Source organism: Propithecus coquereli, unplaced genomic scaffold, assembly GCF_000956105.1.
Source record: "Propithecus coquereli isolate 6110/MARCELLA unplaced genomic scaffold, Pcoq_1.0 Scaffold10, whole genome shotgun sequence".
Lineage (NCBI taxonomy): Eukaryota > Metazoa > Chordata > Mammalia > Primates > Indriidae > Propithecus > Propithecus coquereli.
In genome coordinates this window covers 3,217,351-3,226,196 of record NW_012133858.1, presented here as the reverse complement: position 1 = coordinate 3,226,196, position 8,846 = coordinate 3,217,351, and the positions used below count along the sequence as shown (strand labels likewise).

The 8,846-nt window shown below is 34.6% G+C and overlaps 1 protein-coding gene across 5 annotated transcripts in view; it reads left to right on the top strand.

Moving 5' to 3' along the window:
• Positions 1-8,846, top strand: part of GOLGB1 (golgin B1) — an 87,661-nt gene that overhangs the window by 33,541 nt on the left and 45,274 nt on the right. The gene's annotated exons all lie outside the window — the stretch shown is intronic.

Genomic DNA, 8,846 nt, shown 5'->3' with positions numbered 1-8,846 from the left:
AGAATTTGCATTGGGGGTGAATCACTACTTATGCATTTATAATCAGTTTTCCTAGTTCAGAAGTTAATTTTAAATGTAGATTTGATCAGGTTTAGTGTGCACAAGTCATTCTAAGTCTATGTAGAAAGCATATTGCTCCCATTAATTAATTAACAGTAAAAAATTTAATTGCCAAATGGTTGCTGATTGGCTAATATATTCCCTCTTCCTACAAAAATCTCTGTAGAAAACAAGATTACAGTCACTAGAAGGCTGCTTATTGAGTCATGGTATCAGAACAAGGGGAGTGAGTTTGGTGATATTAATTGACTAATGTTGAGCTGGGATAACTGGATTCATCCATCTCTCTCATAAGCTTATACCATTCCAAACTGACAGATGTATTGGCCAGCAGGATTCCGTGGTCCCTGGGCAGTACTGTGCAGTGATAAAAATTTTTCCTTCTTGGTTTCTAGCGTCTAGGCTTTCCAATCTCTTCTATTCTTCCATTCTCAGCTTTTTCCTCCAATGTTTTGTTAAGATATTTTCCAATCATTCAAATAAATTGAAAAAGGGTTTTAGTGAACATCTGTATACCCACCATCTAGATTCTATCATTAATACTTTTCTTTTTTCTTTTTTTTTTTTTTTTTTTGAGACAGAGTCTCACTGTGTTGCCTGGGCTAGAGTGCCGTGGCGTCATCCTAGCTCACAGCAACCTCAAACTCCTGGGCTCAAGCGATCCTCCTGCCTCAGCCTCCCAAGTAGCTGGGACTACAGGCATACGCCACCATGCCCGGCTAATTTTTTCTATATATTTTTAGTTGTCCAATTAATTTCTTTCTATTTTTAGTAGAGACGGGGTCTCGCTCTTGCTCAGGCTGATCTCGAACTCCTGAGCTCAAACAATCCGCCCGCCTCGGCCTCCCAGAGAGCTAGGATTACAGGTGTGAGCCACCGTGCCCGGCCTATACTTTTCTATATTTGTTTTATCAAATACCTATCCATTTATTCATTCCTCTGTCCATCATTTCCTCTTAATTTTTTTATACACTTCACAGTAAATTGTGGACATTTCTCTCCAAATATGTCAGCATACGTATCATTGACTAGATTTCAATATTTGTTTATAGTTCTTTTTCTTTTGAGGTAGGATTTACAAACCATTAAATGCACAAATCTTAAGTATACCTTTCATTGAGCTTTGTCAGATGTATACACCTGTGTTACCCAAACCCCTATTGAGATATATCACCTTACCATTACCCTACAAAGTATTCTCATACCCTTTACAGTCAACTTACTTCTCTCTACCAGAGGCAATTTCTGTTCTTTCACCAGAAATTTATTTTGCCTGTTTTATGAAATCGTATAAATGTAATCTTACGATATGTACTTTTCTGTGTAGAGCATTTTTGACTCAGCATGTTTTGAGATTCATCCATATTGTTGCACATATTATAATTTATTATTTTGTGTTTCTGAGGAGTATTCCATTTTATGAATGTGCTGCATTTTCCTTTTGCATGATTGTCCTGCATTTTCCTATGGATGGACATCTGGGCTTTTTCATGCTTTGGCTATTATGAATTAAGCTACTGTGAACAGTCTCATATAAGTATGTATGTGGACATATGTTTTCATTTATCTTCAGTAAATATACTTGTTGAGGAATTGCTGGGCCATGGAGTGTGTATGTGTTTAGCTTTATGAGGACCTGTCAGATCTTTTTCCGAAATGATTATACCATTTTATACTCCCACATAAAATATGAGAGTTCCAGTTGCTTCACATCTTCTCCAAGATTTGGTGTTGTCAGTTTAAAAGTTTTAGCCATTCTAAATGGGTGTGTGGTGGTATCTCATTATGGTTTCAATTTGCATTTCCCTGATGACAAATGATGTTGAACACTTTTCCTTGAGATTCTTGGTATATATTCTTTTGGTGAAGTGTCTGGAGTTGTAGGAAGGTTTTTGATAATGAATTTAATTTCTTTTACGGATATAAGGCTAATAAGATTTTCTCTTTTATATGTCAGTTTTGGTTTGGGTTTTTGGGGGGGTGGTTTGCAAATGTCAATTTTTTGTCATAATGTTATTTATATCATTTTTTTTTTACTTTTTATCCTTTTAATGCCTGCAAACCATAGTGTTACCTACCCCTACCCTAATCCCTGTTATTGTTAATTTGTGCTTCATTTTCTTGATTAGTCTACTTAGAATTTATTCAGCTGGGTTTTTTTTAATAGTTTCAAAGAACAAACTTTTGGCCTTGTTAATTTTTTCTGTTGCTGTTTTCACTTTCATGATTTCCACTGGTTAGTCTTTCTTTCTACTTGTATTTACTTTGCTCTTTGTTTTATACCTCCTGAAGGCAAAACTTTATATCAGAGATTTCAGATCTTCTTTGTCATATAAACATTTAAAGTTACACAATTCCCTCTAAGCACACAGTTTATTATGTTATGGGTTTTTTTTATTATTCAGTTTTTGAAGATTTTTAAAATTTTCCTTGTGATTTCTTCTTTGGCCATGGATTATTTAGAAATGTAGAATATACACATATTTGGTTTCATTTTTAGATATATTATTATTATTGATTTCTAATTTAATTTCATTGTGATCAGAGAATATGTTCTATATGATTTCAGTTCTTTGAAATTTATAGACTTATTTTTATGGCACAGCATATGGTATCTTGGTGAACAATGTGAAGAATATACAATGTACTTATAAAGAATGTGTATTCTGTAGTTATTGGATATAGTGTTCTAAAAGTATCACTTAGATTGAAGTTATTCAGATTATCTTTATCTTGACCGATTTTTGTGTAGTTGTTGAAACAGTTGCTAAGGACATTGAAATCTCCAACTATGATTGTGGAATTATCTATTTCTCCTTTTAATTCTGTCACTGTTTCCTTCTTCATAATTTTAATCTGTTATTAAGTACATATACACTTACGATTTTGTCTTTCTGATAAATTATTCCTATTTATGGTTTACAAAATGTTGCTCTGTCTCTAGTAATACTTCTTTACTTGAAATTCTGTTGTATCTGATATTAATAAAAGAACTCTAGTCTTCTTAGGTTTATTGCTTGCATAGTATATTCTTTTCTATCCCTTTACTTTCAACTTACCTCTTTCTTTAAAGTGAGTGTCTTGAAGGCAATGTATAGTTGGGTCATGCTTTTTTATTTCTTCTCATAATCTCTGCTTTGTAATTGAAGTGTTTTGTCCTTTTAATGTAATTATTGATATGATTGGATTTAGGTCTACCATTTTGCTTTCTTTGTTTTCCTCTCTGATTTCTCTTCTCCTTTCCTGCCTTCTGTGTGATAATTTGAAATTTTTTGATTTTTATTTTCATTTATCTATTGACTTCCTGTTAAATACCTCTATTAGAGGTATACTTGACATACAGTAATCTGCACACATTTAAAATATACAATTTGATAAGTTTTGACATATGTAAACCTATAAAACAATCACCATTATCAAGAAAGTGAACATATTCATCATCTCTAGAAGTTTCCTCGTGCCCTTTTTTTTTTTTTTTTTTTGGGACAGAGTCTCACTGTGTTGCCCGTGCTAGAGTGCCACAGCAACCTCAAACTCCTGGGCTCAAGCGATCCTTCTGCCTCAGCCTCCCGAGTAGCTGGGACTACAGGCATGCGCCACCATGCCCGGCTAATTTTTTCTATGTATTTTTTAGTTGTCCGATTAATTTCTTTGTATTTTTGGTAGAGACGGAGGTCTCGCTCTTGCTCAGGCTGGTTTCGAACTCCTGAGCTCAAACAATCCGCCCGCCTCGGCCTCCCAGAGAGCTAGGATTACAGGCATGAGCCACCGCGCCCGGCTCCTCGTGCCCTTTTTAATCTCTTCCTCACATCTTCCCCCATCCAGATAACTACTGATCTGATTTATGTCATTATAGATTAGTTTTTATTTTTTAGAATTGTATATAAATTATATGTACTTTTTTATTGGTTTATTTCACTACATACTTATTTCGAGATTCATCCTAATGTTGTGTCTAGCAATAGTTCATTCTGTTGTATTGTTGAATATATTGTACATACACGTTTGTCTATCCATTTATTGATGAACAGTTTGGGTTGTTGCCAGTTTTTGGCTATTACCAATAAAGCATCTATGTTTATGTTTTAAGGAGAGTCAAATAATAAGAAAATAAATCTTAACTACCATTGCAGTTATCATTTCTGATACTTTTCATTCTTTAGGAGTAGATCAGGGGTTAGCAATCCTTTTCTATACAGGACCAAATAGTAAATATTGCAGGCCTTGTGGGTCATATAATCTTTGTTGCAACTACTCAATTTACCATTGTAGAGCAAGAGCAGACATAGAGCAAAGGTAAACAAATGGTTGTGGCTATGTTCCAGTAAAACTTTATTTACAAAAATAAGTGGAAAGCCTCCAAAGTTTGGCAAACCCTGGTTTCATATTTCCAACTGGTATTATTTTCCTTCTGCCTGAAGGATTTCCTTTAATTTGTGTGTGTGTGTGTGTGTGTGTGTGTGTGTGTGTGTGCGCGCACGCACATGTGTATACAAGTCTTCTAGTCATGGGTTCTTTTAACACTTGTATGTCTGATGACATCTTTATCTCACTATTGTTGAAAGGTATTTTTCCTGACTAGATTTCTACATTGGCAGTTTATTATGTGCTGTAAAGATATTACTCTACTGTCTTCTTTCTTGTATTTTGTTTCTGACAAGGAATCTGCTGTCATCTTTCTCTTTCTCTTTTTTTTTCCTGGCTGTTTTTAGGATTTTACCGCTGTTTTTGAGCTTTTGGATTATGATCTAACTTGGTATAGTTTTCTTCATTTTTCTTGTGCTTGGGGTTCATTGAGCCTTTTGAATCTCTGTTTATGGCTTTTATCAATTTTGGAAAAATTTCTGCCATTAATTAGTCAAATATTTTTTCTGACCTCTGCCCCTCCTTTGGGAACTCCAATTACACGTATATTAGGTTACTTGAAGTTGTTCCAGAACTCATGGATGCTCTTTTAATATTTTTGATTCTTTTTTTCTGTTTTACTTTGTTTCTATTTCTTCAAGTTCACTAATCTTTTCTTTTGCAATGTCCAAACTGTTAATCTGTTCTAGTATATTTTTTCAGTCTCAAACATTGTAATTTTCTTCTCTAGAAGTTTGATTTGGGCTTTTAAAAAATACCATTCACGTTTTTATTTGACTTTCTGCATATATGTAATGCAGTTATAACAATTGTTTTATATGTCTTTACCTTTTAATTCTAACATCTGTGTCAATACTGGGTCTGTTTCAATTGATTATTCATTGTGGCTTATATTTTCCTCCTACTTTGGTTGCCAGACATTATGGACGATGGATATCTTTGTTTTATTAACATATTTGGAGCTTTTTTATGGGATTCAGTTATTTGAAAAAAGTTTAATCCTTTCAGGTCTTCTTTGATTTATTAGGAGGAGATTTGAATCAATGCTCCTTACTACTGAGGCAAAACGTAGCTTAGTATTCTACTCGATGCCCTGTGAAGTGTTAAGTTTTTTCACATTTGGCTGTGGAAACTGGCAGTCTTCCAGGCCCTGTATGAGTGCCAAGTGCTGTTCTCTAATCTCTTCAGATAGATAGTTTTGGGTAGTTTAGGTAGCCCTGAATAGTTTCCTCACATTCATATGCTGCTCTGTACTCTGCTGAACATTTATTTGTTGGAGACCCTCTGCAGGTCTCTAGAGTTTTCTTTTTATGTGAGTTTCTCCTGTCTGGTGTTCTATTCTGTGAAACTCCAGCCATCTTGCTCTTCTTTGAGTCTTATCTCTGTCTTGTCAACTCAGGTAGTCCACCAGGCTTTGCTAGGTTCCCTCTTCTTTGACCATAGCCTAGAAACTCTTCTTAAGGTATTAAGCTTCGTCAATTGTAGGGCTCACTTTATTTGTTCCTTGCCTCTCTGGGATTACTGTCCTTCATTGCTTGATACCCGGTATTTCGAAAATTATTATTTCATTATTTTGTGTGGTTTTTTTGTTGTTGTTGTTTCAGGGAGAAGAAAAAAAATCTGTTCCATGTTACTATATCTTCAGCAGAAGCAAAAGTCTTCTACTAGATGTTTAGTGATAAAATTTTTTAAAGTACCAGTACCAAGCTGTTTTGGTTACTATAGCCTGGTAGTACAGCTTAAAGTCTGGTAAACTGATACCTCCCAGTTTGTTCTTTTTACTTAAGATTGCTTTGGCTATACGAGGTCTTTTCTGGTTCCATACAAAGCGTAGAATTATTTTTTCCAGATCTGTGAAGAATGATAATGGGATTTTGATAGGGATTGCATTAATTCTGTAGATCACTTTAGGTAGGTATGGACATTTTAAACGATATTGATTCTACCAATCCATGAGCAAGGTAGGTTTTTCCATCTGTTTACATCTTCTACAATTTCTTTTTTTAGTGTTTTGTAGTTCTCCCTGTATAAGTCTCTTACATCTTTCGTTGGAGGGAAGGGCATGCCTTTAACCCGCATTTGGGTGAGGCAAAGACATAAAGTGTAACTATAATGTTTGTACCCTCCCAAAACCCTGGAATAAAAAAAAAAAAAAAATTTTAAAGTAGTTGCTCTAGGAAGTACAATGCATCCTTAACTTTTCAGTTAAGGAGTTGATACTGTACCACTTCACCTAAAGTAGAAACCTTATAATCATATACCCTCACCCTATTCTTTGTGTCATAGTTGCTGTATGTATTATATTAACAAAGATTATAAGCCCAGCACATAATTTTAACTTTTATGCTTTAAACAGTTATGTGTATTTGAAAGACATTAAGAGGAAAATATTGACCTTAATATTTACCCATATATTTACCATTTGCAATGCTTTTTTCCTCTCTGATGATCAAGTTTCCATCTGATGTCATTTTTCTTCAGCCTTTAGTATTCTTACAGTGCAGGTCTGTTGGTGAGAAAATTCTCTTTGTTTTTTCTTATCTAAAAATGTCTTATTTTGCTTTTATTCTTAAATAATATTTGTTAGTGGATATATAATTCTAGATTGATAGTTTTTCTTTTAGGACTTTAAAGAAGATATTTCACTGTCTTCTGACCTGCATTTTTTTCCCCAATAGTTGATCAGTAGTCATTCAAATTATTGTCCCTCTGTATGTAAAGGATCATTTTTCCATGGAGCTTTTAAGACTTTTTAAAATCCTTGTCTGTGATATACTTAGTTATTGGATTTTTTTGGCCATTTCCTCACATGCTTTTGTTGAATTCCTTGCGTGTATACCCTTATGTTTAGGAAAATTTTGGCCACTTCTTAAAAGAATTTTTCTTCCTATTCTGTCCTTCTTCTCTCTTGGCACTCCAGTTACAGGTAATTTCAGCCTTTTAATATTGCCCTGCATGTCCCTGAGGTTGTATTCTTTTTTTTTTTTTTTTAATCTATTTCTTCTTCAGTCTTCAGATTGGATAGTTTCTGTTGATCTGTCTTCAAGTTTGCCAAGACTTTCTTCTGTTATCTATATTCTACTGTTAAGCCCATCCATTCAATTTTTCATTTTAGGTAATTCTGCTCTTTAGTTATATATAGAATTTCAAGTTGGTTCATTATTATATTTTCTTTGTCTATACTTAGATTTTCTATCTTTTCAAAAATTATGAGCACATTCATTCATGTTCTAAGCATAGGTGTAATGCCTTCTTTAAAATTGTTGTTTGCTAATTTCAAAATCTGTATCATTTTGCGGTCAGTCTCTGTTGATTGTGTTTTTTGTTTTTTCTTGAGAATGGGTTATATTTTCCTATTTCTTTATGGGGCGAATAATTTTGTATTGAATTGTAGATGTTGTAAATGTTGTGTTCTTGAGATCCTATTCTGTTATTCCTAAAATTCTACTTTTTATCAGCCAACAAGTTGGACTCAAACTATAAACTCTGGCCTATGATAGATAGCTACTCAAAACTCAGTTTACTTATTTTTGCCTTAGTTGGGCTGTTTTGATTCAGCCCCTCCAATATATAGTTTATTGTTTTGCCTGAAATTTGGGCTAAGTTTAAACATAGAATTTAGGGTTCCTTCTTGCCAATACTCCTTCTCTTCTCTTTGATTTCCCTCCTCATGTTCAGGCAGTTACGTTTGTCCCAAAGTCTTTCTTCTCATTCTTTAAGCCAGAAATATGTGTGGCTGTTCTATTGGAATTTTACTTGTCCTTTATAATGCAAACCGGGAACTTCACTCAGAGTAAGAGCCATAAAAAACCTTCCTTCCTTCCTTGTTCCCTCCTTCCCTCCACCTTGGCCTCCAAAGTGCTGGGATTACAGGCATGAGCCACCGCTCCTGGCCCCTTGCTATTTCTTTAAACATCAAATGAAGATTTGGGGTCAGGTATGCTGTAAATACCCTCATGGCTTATAATTTCCACAATTTTATAAAATTGTATAGAATAATCCCCTTGGATGATAAAATATATAAAAGTACATAAAAAATTAAACATGTGGCATAATTTGACACTTGTCTGTCTTTAGGAAAACCAAACATTCTGAACATGTAAATTAATCACAAGAGTCAGTGTGGTGGCTATGTCTGTAATCCCAGCATTTTGGGAGACTGAGGCGGTAGGATCGCTTGAGGCCAGGAGTTTGAGACTGCCCTGAACAACATAGTGAGACCCCATCTCCACAAAATTAAAAAAAAAAATGTTAGACGATCGTGGTGGTGAGTGTCTGTAGTCCCAGCTTGTTGGAAAGCTGAGGCAGGAGGATTGGTTGAGCACAGGAGTTTGAGGTTATAGTGAGCTATGATAGGGCCATTGCACTCCAGCTGGGGTCACATAGTGTGACCCTGTCTCTAAAATAAATAAATAAATAAA